Source organism: Myotis daubentonii, chromosome 14 (assembly GCF_963259705.1).
Source record: "Myotis daubentonii chromosome 14, mMyoDau2.1, whole genome shotgun sequence".
Lineage (NCBI taxonomy): Eukaryota > Metazoa > Chordata > Mammalia > Chiroptera > Vespertilionidae > Myotis > Myotis daubentonii.
In genome coordinates, this window is record NC_081853.1 from 12,067,769 (window position 1) to 12,086,282 (window position 18,514).

The 18,514-nt window shown below is 39.9% G+C and overlaps 1 protein-coding gene across 1 annotated transcript in view; it reads left to right on the plus strand.

The window, feature by feature from the left end:
* FHIT (fragile histidine triad diadenosine triphosphatase) overlaps positions 1-18,514 on the plus strand; it is a 1,351,032-nt gene that overhangs the window by 239,994 nt on the left and 1,092,524 nt on the right. The window contains exon 3 of the mRNA XM_059662896.1: positions 18,289-18,357. The gene's annotated coding sequence lies outside the window, so the exon portion shown is untranslated. The remainder of the gene's footprint in view (positions 1-18,288; positions 18,358-18,514) is intronic.

Below are 18,514 nucleotides of genomic sequence, written 5' to 3' on the forward strand. Positions count from 1 at the left end.
AAGTACATAAGTAAAGATAAATGAATATAGACTTCTAAAAACAATAAAAATAATGTCTAGTGGCGTTTCACTCCATGTAATCAAAGATGGGATCATTTTAGCATCCACCAGAATAGGAACTACAGTGGATTTAAACATATCAAACATTTTTAAAAATATATATTTTATTGATTTTTTACAGAGAGGAAGGGAGAGGGATAGAGAATTAGAAACATTGATGGGAGAGAAACATCGATCAGCTGCCTCTTGCACACCTCCTACTGGGGATGTGCTCGCAACCAAGGTACATGCCCTTGGCTGGAATCAAACCTGGGACCTTTCAGTCCACAGGCTCATGCTCTATCCACTGAGCCAAACCAGTTAGGGCAAAATATCAAACATTTTAAAGTTAGAAGTCCATAACAACATTTGGTTAGCATGCGAGGATGTTGATGAACTAATTTATTATTTTGAAAAATAATATAAAAATTTAAAGAATTGAACATGTCTACTGCATTTTTTTATAATACTGAGTAAGATATCATGAGTGGGGATTTTCTCTTGATAATAGTATTTCAGATAATAAATGAAAAAAATGAGAATATTCTTATTTTTAATTCTTTAAATATGTATATTTTTTATTGAATTCAGAGAGAGGTATGGAAATATCAATGGTGAGAGAGATTTATCAGCTGGCTGCCTCCTGCACTCGCCCTACTGGGGGTTGAGTCTGCAACCCAGGCATGTGCCCCGACCAGGAATCCAACCCTGACCTTCTGGTTCATGGGTTGATGCTCAAACACTGACCCACACCAGCTGGGCCTTATTTTTAATTCAAGTGAATTAATAGATTCAGGCATTGAACATGGATGGCTATGAATATTACAAAAATACAACCAGACATAGTGTGCTTCCTGAGGAAGGAATACATACTTTCAGCCATGATACAGTTTTGCCAAAAACAAAACAACAAAAAAAGAACCTAAATCTCATTAAGCCTCTAACAACTAGAATTTATATATTACTAATAACTAGAATTTATAGATAGGGAACATTTTATTTAATATAGCACTATTGGAAAAATTAGACGGTGGAAAACCTCTGTTTGAGCAAGCTAGTTTCTCCAATGAATAAGTAGCAAGGGGAAAAAATTTTAGGTCGTTTTATAGGTTAAATGAACCTTATCAGCCATTTATGGTTTTTAGAACTTGTTTGGATCTTGACTCAAAATTACCTGTAAAAATTGTTATTGCATTTGATATATATAGAAATTTGAACATTTACTGAATATTTTTTGTATTCTGGTATTATTGATAATTTTTTACAATTTTGAAAATGATATTATAGTTATAAATTTTAAAAACAGTCATTTTTTAGAGTTACACACCGTGTGTTACAATAAATAGTTGCAAGATATATGATATAATGTTTAGGGTTTGCTTTAAAATGATATGGTGAGGGAAAGATGGGTGGGGACAGAAATAGAACAAGATTGGCCATGAACTAATGATCATTAATGGGGGTTTCATTACAGTATTAAGTATTTTTGTATATGTTGGAATTCTTCATAACAAAAACCTTGAAAAAATACATATAGAATTACAGTAAAAAGCAACAATAATACATTAGTTGGAAATGGGGTGTGGGGTAAATGAATTTAAAATTATGTACAGGCCTTATTCAGGGGTTTGTCAAAATATCAATTATGGTAGATTATAATAAGTTGAAGAAACATATTTTAGTTTCTAGGGTAACCACTTAAAGAATGTATAACCAACAAGCTGATAGAGAGGGAAAGTAGAATAATAAAAACATTATTTAATTGAAGACAAAAGGATAATTAAGGAAAAAGATATATGGGACAAATAAGGAACATGTTAGGATAGTGATGTAATCCTATCTAATAAAAGAGAAAAATGGTAATTGGCGTACGACGATACCCTTTTCATTGGCTAATCAGGGCTATATGCAAATTAACTGCCAACTAAGATTGGCAGTTAACTGCCAACAAGATGGCGGTTAATTTGCATATGTAGGCACAATGCAGGGAGGCGAAAGGGAAAGCAGGAAGAAGCCCCCTGCTCCCCAGGGGGGAGCTAAGAGCTGGGGGGCAGGGCAAAGGCGGCCCTGGGGCCACCTTTGCCCTGCCCCCCAGCCATGATCGGAGAATCAGGCACCTTTGCCGCCCTGGCCAGTGACAGCAGGAAGTAGGGGTGGAGCCAGCGATGGGAGCGGGGCACGGTCGAAGCTGGCAGTCCCGGGAGCTAGGGGTCCCTTGCCTGGGCCTAAAGTGGAGCCCACGATCGTGGGGCCGCTGCAGCTGCGGGTCCCCGCTGCCCGAGCCGGACGCCTCAGCCAGAGGTGTTAGGCCTGGGCAGGGGCAGAGCCTGCAACCGCGGGGAGCTGGGGGTCCCCTGCCCAGGCCTGACACCTCTGCCAGAGGCCTCAGGCCTGGTCAAGGGGCCGATCCGGTGATTGGTGATCGGAGGGTGATGAGAGTCAACTCCTCTGGCCGAGGCATCAGGTCTGGGTGGGGGGTGGAGCCGGGGATTGGGGGGATATGATGATCCCCTTGCCCAGGCCTGAAGCCTGGGTCAGAGGCATCAGGCTTGGGCGGGGGGTGGAGCAAGCGATCAGAGGGAGATGGGGGTCCCCTGCCCAGGCATGATTCCTGGGCCAGAGGCCTCAGGCCTGGGCGGGGGCCAGAGCCAGTGATCAGGGGGAGATGGGGGTCCCCTGTCCAAGCCTGACACCTCTGGCGGAGGCGTCAGGCCTGGGCAAGGGGCCGATCAGGCGATTGGAGGGTGATGGGGGTCTACGCCTGAGGGTTCCCAGTATGTGAGAGGGGGCAGGCTGGGCTGAGGGACACTCCCCCCCCCACACACACACACCCAGTGCACAAATTTCGTGCACCGGGCCCCTAGTGTATATATAATAATAATTACTTTAATGTGAAAGGACTAAATATTTCAATTTAAAAACAAAGATTATTAGACTAAATTATAAAGATTGGACAATTATATAACAATTACATGAGGCATATTCTAAATATAAAGGCATATATATATATATATATATATATATATATATATATATATATCTGTAAAAAAGAAATACCATGCAAACACTTACTAATAGGTACAGTGTAGCTATATGTGTACATTCAAAGAGCATGTATGTACACATATATAGTAATTTGAAGTAAGCTAATAATAGTACTAAAAGAAGAAATACAAATCTTCCAATTTAATTGGGATTTTACCATACTTCTTTCAATAATTAATAGAACACGGAGAAAAAAAGAGTAAACATATAGCTATTCAAATAGTACAGTTTACAAATTTGACCTAATTGTGCTATAACCACCAACTGAAAAATACACATTTTTAAGTGTATATACACTAAAATCACCAACCGAAAAGTATACATTTTTAAGTGCCCAAAGAAGATTTTGCAAGTAGTCTATATGCCTAGACATAGCATTTCTTAACAAATTTCAAGAATTGAAATCAGAGTTCATTTTCTGATCGTAGTAGAATTAAGCTGAAAATAAGAAATAAAATAATAATGAGAAAATAACAATATTTAGACATTTAGCTATACTCTTTCCCCCATGTGTCAAAGCAAATAATCATAATGAAAAATAGAAATATTTTAACATGATGAGAATGCAATGTGTTGAACCTTGTGGATTGCAGCTCAAGCAGTCCTTATAGGGAAATTTATAACTTTAATTTCTTACATTAGGAAAGAAGAAAGTCGAAAAATTAGTGACCTAAACATCAGTTTCATGGTTCTAAAAAAGAGCTAAATTTGATTCTTTGAAAAGATTGATAAAACTCTGGTAAGAATAATTAAGAAACAAGATAAGGCACAAAAATGTTAATATCACAACTGCAAAAAGGATAACACTAAACTATAAATATTAAAAAATATATGACTAAGATTTTATGCTAATACATTTGAAAATGTAAGTGTTATTCCTTAAAAAATAGACTAAAATTGGTGTGATACATTTAAGCAAATCTTAATTATTTTATATCTATTAAAGAAATTAGCTGCATAATTATAGATCTTCCCACAAAGAAAATACCACTTAAATTTAATAACATTTTTTCAAACATTTAACAAGGAAATAATACTAATCACATATAAATTTACATTATTAGGACAACATAAACTTGACCCCAAAGCTAAGAGTATTATTTAAAAAAAGGAAATTCACAGTCCAATATTTCTCATGAAGATAGATGAAAAAAATCCTAGCCAAAACATTAGTAAATCAAATTCAATGATATATGAAAAGGATAAAATATCACTACCAAGTGGGATTTAACTTAGGAATTCAAATTGATTAGTTGAAAATCAATCAATACAATTGACCACATTATTAGAATGAAAATGAAAAGCTGCATCATTTCAATAGATGAGGAGGAAATTGTTGATAAAATTTTACACTTATTCATAATAAAAACTCTTCTTAGTGAAATGGTAATAGAGAAGAAATTTCTTAATAAGATAAAAGAGATCTACAAAAAAGCTACAGCAAACCTCATGCTTAATGTTGAAATACTGACAGCTTTCTTGTTGAGAGTGCGACTAAGATACGGATGTCTGTTATTCCCATTTTCATTCATCATTATATTGGAAACTCTTGCAGGTTCAGGAAGGTAATAAAAAATAGAATATCTTCATAATCTTGGGATAGACAAGAATCTGTATTTTTAATAATTCACAAAGATGATTTTTATGCACAGTCAATTTGGGAAACTTTATGACTAGGTTCTATAAGATGTGATTTACTTCTTATCTTGTGAGGACACAATCTAAAAATAGGGAAGGTGTAGGAGAATCTCATTTCTGCACTCTAATGGGATGGACTACTATTGTCAACACATTGGATCAATCAAATTGATGTGGATTTTGCCACTTTCCTTTAAAAATTGTTTCAGTTTACAAAAACAGTTTTCACCAGACATTTTATTAATATTTTTAATCATTCTCGAACAAATACCACCCACTATGCACTTTATAACAATTGGCTTCTATTTACCTCTAATTTGATTTAAAATTATACTGGAGTTTAATATGTTTAATTCTTTCGTGTGGATGGAGTTTAAATGCATCGGAACCATTTTTTGACATCAGTGGTTAGTGTGTAGATATGTACCATGGACCTAGATAAATAATTGCATTTAATGAAAGTTTAATGTAATGCATTTAGTTTCTATGATAAATATTGCCCTCACTATCCTAGAATTACCAAAGAGTGATATTATTTTATTGTTCTTGTTTTTCATAGCTGCTCTTTTTTCTTCTATTTTTGTTACAAACTAATACCTGCTTCTAAAATTCAAGGAATGCATAAGCATATACAATAATAGACAAAATCCCCTGTACTTGTAACTCAAACCCATTTCTCAGAATTAACCATTGTAAACATTTTTATCCTACTTTTAAAATTTATGTATTTATATATACTTTCCTATATTGCTTTCAGAGTCAACTTGCTGTCTAAATCTTTCAAAATCGAAGTGTATATATTGAGACCAAGTTTGTCCTTCCTGTCAAATTTGACAAGTCAATATGCTAATCACTTAAGTATTTGTAATGCCTCCCTCCCCCCATGTTCTATTTGTTTAAGGGATTAAATAGGATTTTAGGGAAGGAATGACAACTGCCAGTATGGTAAAACAGTACCGTCTGTTCCTTTTGTTCTCAGAGCAACATTCATACATATTCCAACCAATAAATTTGTTCTCATTTTGAGTGAATTATTGGCAAGAACCAAAAGTACACATACCTGTGCTGATGGAAAATGGATAAAGAAGACCCTGGCCAGTGTGGGGTTGGAGCATTCTCCCATGCACTGACAGGTTGCTGATTTGACTCCTGGTCAGATTACTTACCTGGATTGTAGGTTGGGTCCTCGGTTGAGGCATGTACAGAAGGCAACTGATCAGTGTTTCTCTCTCTCTCTCTCTCTCTCTCTGTCTCTCTCTCATCAGTAAAACATATCCTTGGGTTAGGATAAGAGGAGAACAAAAGAAAATGGATGAAGAAGTGAACAACACAATTTACAACGTATTAAATTAAGAATAATAGTTTTCAAGAATAATAGTTTTTAAACATACTTTTATGTTTTTGGTGGCACTATATATTTAATATAAACACACTTTTAAGGCATAGACATTTGACAGTTACCTTTGTGGAATATGATAAAAATCATGACAGTTTTTGAGAAAGAAGTATTATTTTAATTGAGATAAATCTCCCAGAGCATAGTAGAGAAAAAGCACCAGCTGAATGAGAAGTACAATTTATAGACCAGATCAGATACTGCAGGTAGGACTTCATGTGTAAAATGTACCACAACATCTTACCCAATTTATTTACAATTCCTAAATATTTCTCAGGTTTCTTGTATGCTACCGGATCTACTATTCCCACTGTAGTCTAAATTATCCTCATCACTGCGACAGCCTCTTGTCTGATCCCCTCACATCTGCTCATGTCTACCTCTAATCCATTTTCAAATGTAACTTGAGGGAGATTTTCAGAATGCTAGTGTGGTCATTCCACTGCCCTGGTGGAAACCATTCCCACCATTCAAATGCTTAACAGGGCCCCTGTCCTCCTCTCTTGATTCTTTTCAGTCTTCTTCTCTTAGCTCTCTGAACTCCAACTGCTCTGCCTTTCTCTTTCCCAGCATCACTCTCCTCCCTCCTGCCATCAGGCCTTTGGGCATTCTTGTTCCCTCAGCCTGTGGAATTTTGTTTCCTTTATCTCCACTGCCTTAATTCCCTCTTCTCAGGCATCAACTCCAATGTTTTCTCCTCTACAGACTAGGTTAGGCCTCTTGTTATAATCTCTCTGTTTGGTTCCTGCCACTGCTCTGCATTAGTGCTTCATCACTGTTGCCCCAATAAGATCATCACTCTGTGAGTTTGGAAGCCATACATGTTTATGCTCAGTAACAAGCTCGGCCTGGCAGATGCTAAATGCTTCATACCTGTTTGTTGAATGTATGTGAGAATGTATGTGAATTTTTAAATGGAATAGGAAATGAATTGTTGCAGCTGAAGATGTTACTAACTTCGAAGGGAAGTCAAAGTCAGAAGTTCTGATATAAACTAAGAGCTTATTTTTCAGATGAGGTAACCAGTGCTCAGAGGGTTTAAGAAACTTGCACATGGGAACACAGCTACTGAATGAGAGAACTTGAATTTCAACCTAGATTTGTCTGATAGCACTGCTATTCCCAAGAGTGGTCACAGCCTTTACGTAGGCAGTAAGCTTGAAAATGCTGCAAACTCTCTTCCCCTCCTGAAAACTCATAAGGACCAGTAAGGATATTTAAGACCAGTTTTTGGAGTAAGGAAATTGGTTTAATTTAATATAACTCAAAATCCCTATCATGAATAGAATTTGCCTTGGCAAATGCTGCTATGTGATTCTTCATTCATTCTTTGTCCTTCAGTTTGCTTTATCTGTCCTATGACACTAATTGGAATTCCATTGCTAAATAATTCTTTCCCAAAAGGGTATTTGCCAAATACTCCATCTAGTTAGAATGAAAGGACAAACTCCCCCCCTCCACATTTCTTATGAGTTTAAAATATGGATTTTATATCCTTAGGTAGAGAATTTTACCATGCCCTATTTTTCTATACAAGTTCTATTTATATCTGTGTTAGTATAGGTATATTGGGAAAACCCATGCATATCTACAAGCTGACCAAAGGTGCCTTAAGCATTTTTTTTAGCCTAAATATGAGTACATATTCCAAAAGTTTCACAACTATGTGATTTTGAGTTTGTAAAAATACAGCATGTATATGTACTTCTTGCTTAAGTGTTTTTTCTTGAAAAATTTAAAGATCATACAAAAAGAATAGGGAGGAATCAGGTTTAAATTCTTTTTCCCCCTTAAATAAACTGCTAAAAATATAGAAATAAAAATTTCAAAGTGTCTTACTGCATGTATTTATCCAACAGATGGGCCCTGGGGCATGCAGGAGGACTAGACTTTATTTCTGCTTTGACACAAATAGAGAGCTGGGCACATGCAGTACAGCTTTAGGTGCCGCAGTGAGGAGCAAAGGCAGAGTGCTGCGGGGACACCTGAGGAGGCACTTCTCTCTCCCAAGATCCGGGCTCAAGCCAGGCTTCCTAGACATGGAGACTGAGATTTCTGTACCGAACAATTCTGATGCAGTGAAAAAATTGAGACAGGACTGTCTATGTCTGCTTGAGCTAATTGAAAAACGATTCTGTAATTGCTTTGTAGTGAGTAGTCTTTTTATGGCAGCATTTTGGCCACGAGTAGAAAAGAAGATGCTGCTGCTATCTTTTTCTGGCTCTAGTTGGCTTTGTCTGATTTCTTTGTACTTTACTGCTTTTTTCTGTGAACCCAGACAAAGTCACATGGCAATTATCTCTATCCGGGGTAGTACAGGCACACCTTGTTTTATTGCATTTTGCTTTATGGTGCTTCACAGATGTTGTGCGTTTTTTCTTTTTTACAAATTGAAGGCAAGATCCTCCACCAGCAAAAGGTTAAGACTAGCTTTATTTCGATACTTGCTTTATTGCATTACTTGCTTTATTGGGGTGTTGTGCACCTGAACCTACAATATCTCCGAGGTATGCCGCTCTTGAAGAAGATATTGTTAGAAGTTTATCTGACACGTTTTGTGAGTGAGAGGATGTAAGTAAGAATAGCGTGTAACCCCAGCTTTGTTGGAGTGACTGCCTGACCTATAACCCCGTCTGCAAAAACTGTCTTTCCACCCAAAGGTCTGTCACCTACAGTCCTGTCTGCACAGTGTGACTCTGAATCTGGGATAGCTGCAGTGCATTCTTTGTAGGGCACTGACATCAGAGGTGTGACCTAATTTGGCCTGCAGATGTGTATTTAAATCAGGGATTTTGGTGAAAAGCTGGATTTCTGATATTATACAGCAAAGTGGAGGTATAGCATGAACCATTTATTGCAGACCCTTTTCTTCAGTTGTTTCACACCTGGTCAGCTGCACACCTTTAATTACCTGCCTGGCCTCTAGGTGTTTGAATTGTTAACTCCTAATGTATAGTTGTGATTTGTCCAAATGTGAACTGCTCTTGGGTTAATCAGATGTTTCCTCTGGTCATTTTGAAGTGGTGCTTGGGACACTACTTGGTTTTCACTTGAACTGCAGACAGATATTTTGTCATGTCAATGCCAAAGCAGAGAGAGCACTTGTAGAAGTAGAGGGCAAATGTTCCGGAATGAAGTAGCAACACAAGTTCCTGTAGCCCCAGAGAGTGTGTGTGTGTGGATTCTGGATCTGAGTGACTTCCCGCTTTCTGGCTTTGGTCTTTGGAGGTCTGGCTATCCTTCCTGTCCTGTGTGCTGTGGGATGCCTCTGATTCCTCATCCAGGAGCCCATTGTACTTGAGTTCCTCAAGTGGATTTTTCTTGTTTGAAACTAAACAAATCCTAATTAAGAGTCTTTCGCATGGTTTTCATGAATTTATTGTTTGAATGGGGAAGTGGAACTTTAGGTTTCCAGTAATTTGTCATAAGTACTCTAGTTGGGTTAAAACAAAATTTTGTGATCATTGAATAGGATATTTGACTTGACCATTGGAAACCTCTGGACTATTCTGTTGAATTAGCAGAACAAAATCTTGGCATCATTGAGCAGCATTTTGAACATTAGAAAATTCTGGGTTCAAGACTTCCCTAAAAAGTTGTTTCTATCCTTATTTTGGGAATATTGTTAAAAAATTGATTTTAGAGAGAGAGAGGAAGGGAGAGGGAAAGAAACAGCAATGTGAGAGAGAAACATCAATTGGCTGACTGCCTCCCATATGCCCTCCAACCAGGGATTGAACCCACAACCTGGGTATGTGCTCTGACCAGGAAATGAACTAGAGAACTTTCTGTGCATGGGATGATGCTCAACCAACTGAGTCACACCAGTCAGGGCTCTATCTGTTCTTACATTGACATATCGAGATTCTAATGTGTTTCTGAATAAGCTATAAAGTTGCCTGGCTTCTTAATCATGATATTTAAAAAGAGAATAATATAATATTTTATATTTATAAAAACATATTTGGAGCATAATAAACTAAACACTGAACCCACAGTCCAATTTAGGAACGGTAACATTGCCATCTATCATGTATTCCTTCCCTGCCTTTTCATCCCAACATAACCATCATACTGGATGAATTTTTCACTCATCATTCCTTTGCTTTTATTTTCTCATGTAAAATAATTTTGTCACACATATCCCTAAATAAGATATATTTTCGTTTTTAAGTATTATACAAAATGGCTTTATGTGTTTCCCAATTGCACATCATGGAACACATCGAACTTGAAAATATTGTATGGTGCCTTGGGATATGTGCTATCTATGTCTCACCTGAGACTGGCTACTCCAGCTACTATTCACACGCAGAGCTAAGAGGTCAGTATGTTAGGGTGTTTGTGACCTAGTTCCCGAGGCACACGACTTGGAAAGCATTGCTGTGTGTAACCTCCTTAATTTTTGTTTCTAAGATTTATCCCTGTAGATGCATGTGGCTATAGGTATTCCTTTTCACTGCTAGACAGTATCTTTATGTGAGCACACATGCATTTCCATCTTCTTCTGTTTAGATCCCCTGTTTGCTTTTCATTTACACTCAGGATTACATCAGCCTACCATGACTTATGAAAAACTGCTGAATTTAATTTAATGTTGTCCTAGGATTCAAAGAGGGGCTGTTAAACTTTTGTTTTAAAAATCTGTTTAGTATTAGATTGGATCTCGGAGTAGGCAACAAGAGATAGAATTACTTTCATCATTATATAAGATACAACCTTCTCTATTTAATTATATTATCAGGACAGAGTAGCAATATGTGCCAATGAATCACCTTCAGATCAGTGGAAATCTACTTTAGACAAGCAAACTAAGGAGTACTGAATTAGGAATATTTTATAATGGGGTCAATGTTTTTGATATCTAATATTCATTGGGATCTGAAATGAGCGATTTAATTATTTAGTTCATCAATGGCAAATAGATTTCACTTCATGCTCCAGGTCCATTTTATTGGTACTGTTTGCATGCAGTATTATTGGAAAGGTGTTTTGAGTCCATGTCAGGGCTTTTTAGTGAAAAATTCAGTGATCGGTTATTACTGTTTGCCCTGGGTATGCACAATGGGCATAGGGACGTACATGCTACATATTTGCCTTCTATAAACTAGTGTCTCCACCTGCCTCTTCTTCTATCATTATCTTGAAGATATCTTGATCATCTGAATGATATTTAATTTGTAGCATACCCCTTTTGGAAAACCATATTTATAATTAAATTAAAAAGTCAGCTCTGGCTGGTTTTTTTCAGTGGTTTTAGCATCAGCCTATGGACCCAAGGGTCTCGGGTTCAATACCCAGTCAAGGGCATGTACCTCAATTTCAGGTTCAATCCCAGGCCCCATTTGGAGTTCGTGCAGGGGGCAACCAATCCATGTGTCTCTTTCACCTCTCTCTCTCTCTCTCTCTCTCTCTCTCTCTCTCTCTCTCTCTCTCTCTCTCTCCCCCTCTTTCCTCCCTTCTACTCTCTCTAAAAATCAATGGAAAAAAATCCTCAGTGATGATTTAAAAAAATCAAAGAACATCACATAATTGTGCTCTGTTCTTTGGCCATTTATTATGGTCTCTAATTACCTTCACCACAGGATGCTTTTCTTGAAAGTATCCAAGATACGCCACTCCTTGGGTAAGGCATGTTTCACCATCATTATTGATCCTTAAACGGGAAAGTAGATAAAATGCCCTTTAGTCGCCTCAGTATCAGGGCTTTGAACTCAGCTTTACAAAGATACATCTTGTCCCCTGTAATGTAAAACAATTAGAGTAACAAACCTTTATTTTTTCTAGAGGCTATTAAACATTATTTTCAAGATGTATCTTTTTTGTCTTTCATTTATGAATGTTCGGTCAGGAAATGGTTGTAAAAAGCTTTAAATCCCAATTGAATAATGCATTTGCAAAAGTAGCTGCCAAGTGTAAATACCACTGATATACATTCATGTAGAGGATAGTATATAAATAACCAGAAAAGCATAGCAAAGGTCAATCAATTATGTATAGGTCAGAATGCTTTCCATCTGGATTGAGTCATTTTAGCAAATGACATCATGTGTCCTTTGGAGTCTATTGTGAAATGTGGCTTGAGTCATTATAGATTGGCTTCTCAGTGGTAAGGTTTACTCAGTGAATGTATTGGACTCTGTGGGAGCAGATTTGCATAATTAGGGTACAGTGATGAAGGCTTCTTATTCTGAAGAAAGCCTTTGGGCCCCATCCACCAATTTCTAGTTTCTTATCCCTCTTAGTTGATTTTTTTTTAAAGAACTTCAAGACAAAAAGAGTTGGAAATGAGCCAGATGCTCTGTATATAACTGCAGTGGATATCTTTCCATGAAATTGCCAGCAGGGAATCAATAGTAATAAATCTGGCACCCTTCTCTTTTAACTTTATGACTGCTCTTGTGGAATATGGCTGCTTGGATTGTAAATTTGGTTTATAATTTCTACTTGATCTGATGAGGAGTGGTCACACCAGACTGCCAGACTCTAGAGTGACTGGCAGTATGGGATGTTGGATAAGATGGGAAGGGTTGCTGGCATTTTCCATCAGGAACTGAATTTAGCTTGTAGACCCAGTGACGAACGGAGCTGCCGACTTCAGTCATTTCTGATTAGTCAGGGCTTGAGGAGGTAAATGTTACTTGACAGAATTTAATGTGTGATTTTTCCCTCCCTTCAGGATATTTTGGAAATGTTAAAAAGTTGTTGAATTCTTTTTAAAGTAGGATGACTTAGGATGAAGAACGACTGAGTCAAAAATTGCTGTCATGTTTATAGGCATTTATAATTTGAATGTAAGTTTGATTCTGAGTCCTTGTAGAGAAGGAGGCTTGGGCATTCTTAGCAATGATGAAAGGAATGGTCCTTGCCTTTAGGTGGGAAGACAGATATGCAGACAGATTGCCACAGTATAAAATGATGGCTGTTCTAAGAAGAGATATGTGTAATTCCACTCAGTATTGATTTTTGACACGTGTATTACATTATTCTTTACTTATTTCTCAGATGTCTGAGAAATATGCTATGCTTACTATTATGAAGATATGTTAGGTGTGAATTCTCAGCTTTCAAGTTGACTACCCTGTATTTTGTCAATTCAGAGACATATGGCTGCCCTGCTCTTAGGATGGTATTATCCTATCTAATAAAAGAGAAAAATGGTAATTGGCATACGACGATACCCTTTTCATTGGCTAATCAGGGCTATATGCAAATTAACTGCCAACTAAGATTGGCAGTTAACTGCCAACAAGATGGCGGTTAATTTGCATATGTAGGCACAATGCAGGGAGGCGAAAGGGAAAGCAGGAAGAAGCCCCCTGCCACTGACAGTGATTGGAAACCCAGGGGGGAGCTAAGAGCTGGGGGGCAGGGCAAAGGCAGCCCTGGGGCCACCTTTGCCCTGCCCCCCAGCCATGATCAGAGAATCAGGTGCCTTTTCCGCCCTGGCCAGTGATAGCAGGAAGTAGGGGTGGAGCCAGCAATGGGAGCTGGGCACGGTCGAAGCTGGCAGTCCCGGGAGCTAGGGGTCCCTTGCCTGGGCCTAAAGCGGAGCCCACGATCACGGGACCGCTGCAGCTGCGGGTCCCTGCTGCCCGGGCCGGACGCCTAGGCCAGAGGCATTAGGCCTGGTCAGGGGCGGAGCCTGCAACCGTGGGGAGCTGGGGGTCCCCTGCCCAGGCCTGACACCTCTGCCAGAGGCCTCAGGCCTGGTCAAGGGGCCGATCCGGTGATTGGTGATCGGAGGGTGATGAGGGTCCACTCCTCTGGCCGAGGCATCAGGCCTGGGTGGGGGGCGGAGCCGGGGATTGGGGGGATATGATGGTCCCCTTTCCCAGGCCTGAAGCCTGGGTCAGAGGCGTCAGGCTTGGGCGGGGGCTGGAGCAAGCGATCAGAGGGAGATGGGGGTCCCCTGCCCAGGCATGATTCCTGGGCCAGAGGCCTCAGGCCTGGGCGGGGGCCAGAGCCAGTGATCAGGGGAAGATGGGGGTCCCCTGTCCAAGCCTGACACCTCTGGCGGAGGCGTCAGGCCTGGGCAAGGGGCCGATCAGGCGATCGGAGGGTGATGGGGGTCTATGCCTCTGGCGGAGGCGTCAGGCCTGGGCAAGGGGCTGATCAGGCGATCGGAGGGTGATGGGGGTCTATGCCTCTGGCGGAGGCGTCAGGCCTGGGCAAGGGGCCGATCCTGCGATTGGAGGGTGATGGGGGTCAACGCATGAGGGCTCCCAGTATGTGAGAGGGGGCAGGCTGGGCTGAGGGACACTCCCCTCCCCACACACAACCAGTGCACGAATTTCGTGCACCGGGCCCCTAGTTATTATTATAATTAATCATTATTATTCACACAACCCAAGATCCTTTACTTCTACATGTACACCAAAACAAATGGTTAAAAGATGAATAAAGAGATCAAGTTACAATTGTTCTTTGTGCTATTTACCAGCTGATTTCAAGGTTTTGTCTTCTTTCCCTGACTATCCTGGTTGGCTGAGATTACAGTCTATGGGCAAGGACCCAGAGCTGATTCATTGTGGCATAGACAGCACAAAAAGGGCCTGTACACCAATCTGCCCCTTTGAATCAGTGCCACCCAGCAGACTTCTGCTTCTACTTCCCTTCACAGAAGTACTCCTAGAGAAGGGGTTGTGAATGGGGCATGGGTTGGCCAATCAATGTTTGTCAGACCTTTGATCTTATCCAAATATAACCATTGTTGATAAAAGTGATAATACTATACCTACCATTTTTACAATGTGTTTTTTCCTCTTAATAATACCATGATTTTTATTTCATGTTATTAAATATCCTACTAAATAATTATTAATGCTTGCATGGTATTCCACTTTTTGCTTGAAATTTAGGATTTTTAGGTTTTACTATCACTGATAGTGCACTGGTGAACATCCTTGTAGCTATATCTTTTTCAGAATTCTTTTGACCTTTTTCCTTTCATTTTTATTCTCCCTTTAAAAAACATCTGCAAATAGCAATGATGTAAATACATAACCAGATATTTAGGTCCTCTCTTTAAACTGAGTCTGAGGACAGCAATTGTTTAGTAACTGAGATGACTTAGATCATACCTACAAAATGCGAAATATCTTACTGATTTGGTAAAATGAGAGAAACAGTAATTTCAGAACAGGACAGGGAGGAGGAAAGAGACCTGTTTTCTGATGGAATCAATTTAATCAGTTCAGTTAAAATGGCTTAATTGGCCTTTACAGGTCTGGTTATGGGGATCTGGCCATTTGCAGGTATGATAATTTTCAGAATCACTCCTGCTAGACAATATTTTTTTGGGGGGGGTCTGGTGTTGTGTTTCTTTTTATATAAATGTTGTCAAGTGATAGTGTGAAGGCAGTTCATCTCACAGTTCATCTGTCAGAACCTATCGCAGGCAAGTGGCGGTCGAAAGCCTGACATGCACACCAGCTAACAGCAGAGGCTGCAGAGCTCTGGCTACCAGGGAAGTAAAAGGGAAAATGCTGACACCTGCCCCACCTCTGCCATCATTGCTGTGGCCTTAGGGAGGGGACTGATGGCGCCTTCCCTTGTGTGAGGACTAACAGTGGAGCAGCAAAGCTGCGCGTAGGGCAGAGAGTTCTGGTACTTGCTGACTACATTACCTCTTATAACAGGATTTTAAATGTCAGTGCTTTTTCTAGTATATATGAGGAATCCTAATTGAGAAGCTGGCCCATATGCTTAAACTATATCCAAGTGTGTGTGTGTGTGTGTGTGTGTGTGTGTGTGTGTGTGTTTAATATTGCAAAATACGGTTAATTTTTATGATAAATTTTTTATGGCCTGCTCTCTGTTCTGTGCCAGAGAAGTTGAGGGCAATGGAAACTGATGGGTGGTGAAGATAAAAGAGCAGTGTTGACCTTTTGGTAAATCATTCATCATAATGTTTCATCTGTAAGTGGTTTTCCAGGTGTAGCTCATATTTGCTAATCACTACATTTGACTCAGTTTACAGGGGCTGATTGTGGGTTACCTTTCCCTTATTTTTAAAATTTTGGTTATTGTTATTAATAAAGCTATTTCATTACCTATTAGTTCCTCCACCAGAGGGGGCTTGTGGACAGAGAGAGGCAGTGGGATTTAATAATTTAGTTACCTTTTGTTGCTCTTCATTGTGACTTGTAAGGTTTCTCCCCACTCATCTACTCCTTTGAGTCTTATTGTTGACAATGAAATTAAGTTACAAGGTGACTGTCCTTGAGAGTGACTACAGAATGGAATAGTTAGCTGGTGTTAATGGGCTGGTACCAGGATACCTTTTGGCTTCCATGTTGATGGAAGAACCATCAGGGGAAAACAAAGGGGAAGGAAAGAAGAGTCTCTTAGTTCAACTCTAGGTCAAATACTAGAAACTGAGGAGTTTATTATGGTGGAAGCTGTATCTGTATCCTGGACCCAAAGTGGATGCACAGCTGGGCATCTGACAGAATCAACCCCATCAGCATAGTGAACATCTGTGAGTTCATTTCTTGATCCTTCTGCCTGACTCTGGCCAATTCATAGCCACCAGAAGCATTGTTAATATAGAAGGCCCCAGAGCTGAATCAGCCTACAGATATGGAGGCCAGAATGGACACGTCCTGGCATCTGGTCTCTGTGAAGGCATGGTGGGGGAGAAAAATAATTTTCTTTCTACCCTTTTAAGTTCTTCTGGCTGGTCTAATAATCAAATTGACATAAGACAGATTAACAGGAGGAAATAACCAACTTTATTATGTACAGACGGGGAATCCATAAAAATATTGGGCCCTTGTTGGTGTGGCTCAGCTGGTTGGGCATTGTCCTGTGCATTGGGGGGTTGCTGGGACGACATTCGGATGTAGCTCGCACCCCTTTCCTCTCCTGCACCCTCACCTCCCACTTCCTCAGAGCCTCCCCAGTCTACCATCTGAATAGGAATCCCCAATGCAGGCTCTGCTTCTGGGGAACCCACCTGCAACACCTATATTTCCTTTCCAAGCCCTCTTTTCTGAGGACTTCCCCAGAGTGGTTAGATTCCTGGTCAGGGAATATGCTTGGGTTCTGGGCTTGGACCCCAGTGCGGGGAGAGGGGTCATGGGGAGTTGGTTGGTCAATATTTTGCTCTGACATTAGTGTTTCTCTTTCTCTCTCCTTCTCCCTTCCTCTCTGGGCCAATATATATATTCATCCATCCTATATAATAAAAGGCTAGTATGCAAATTGTCCCCTCGACTGGGAGTTCAACTGGGAGTTCGACCAGGGGACTGGGCCAGCTGGACAACCACCTGCGGCCCCTCCCCCTAGCTGGCCCCAACCCTGATCAGCCCCCCTCACCCCGATTGGGGGCACCAAGCCCCCAATCAGGGTGGGCTGGCTGGACCCCACCTGTGCACAAATTCATGCACTGGGCCTCTAATTTTATATATATATATATATATATATATATATATATATATATATATATATATATATATATATATATATAAAGGAAAAGAATATTGGGCCCAAAGACAAATTAGGCAAAGACAAATTAGGCAGATGAAGCTTATAGGCTAAGGTAAAAGGGGATGGGGTATGGACTTCAAAAGGATGGTAGGCAATTTACAGGTAGATGAGAGGGAGAAAACATTTGGGAAACAAATTCTTGCTAGGCCACCCAGAAACAAGGGGATACAGAGGGAAGTCCAATAAACAGACTTTGGTGGGTCCTTCCTGTCTGCCATCCTTAATTCATATTATGCTGAGAGGATAGTTGCTTAAGCAGGTTTTTCTATCTAAATTCCTTTAGTAGGTAAGGGGGGAGGAATAAAAGGATCTTCTTGGGTCTTTTCTTTCTTTAAAGAACCAGCTTAAAATAATCAATATCCCAAAAAAGGCAAGTTTTGGTGTGGCAAATTCTGCTCCCCCTCAACACTTAGGGGAAAGATTCTGCTTATGACTAAGAGAAATTGACCCTTGTCTGCCAGGAAATTGGTCCAGTTATAGTGCTATGCTGATTAGCACCACAGAGGTTGTTTCTTAATTATGTATTTTAGGGCCTATTAAATTAAGGGCTGTGTCACCACTCTGGGGACAGAGAGTATTTTGGTATTTTAACTGTAATTAAATGTAAATTTGCGACACTAAGAGACAGAAACTAACCAAAAGTGTTTTACTATTTCTTTATTCCTCATCAAATACAGTGTCAAGCAATATCCAGACATTAGCAGCACTTTGCCTGTCCCCTACCTGAGCCTGGGATTCTTCCATTGGTGAGTGATTGGCATTACGCATTTAGTTGATGAGGGTAGATTGACAGAGTTGTTGCTGGTAAATTTCAGCCAAACCTCTCAGGGCATGATCATGAGGTCATTCTGGAAGTCTCCGTGTGGTGGGGTGGAAATGGGGGTGCATGACCCTTTTGTATTG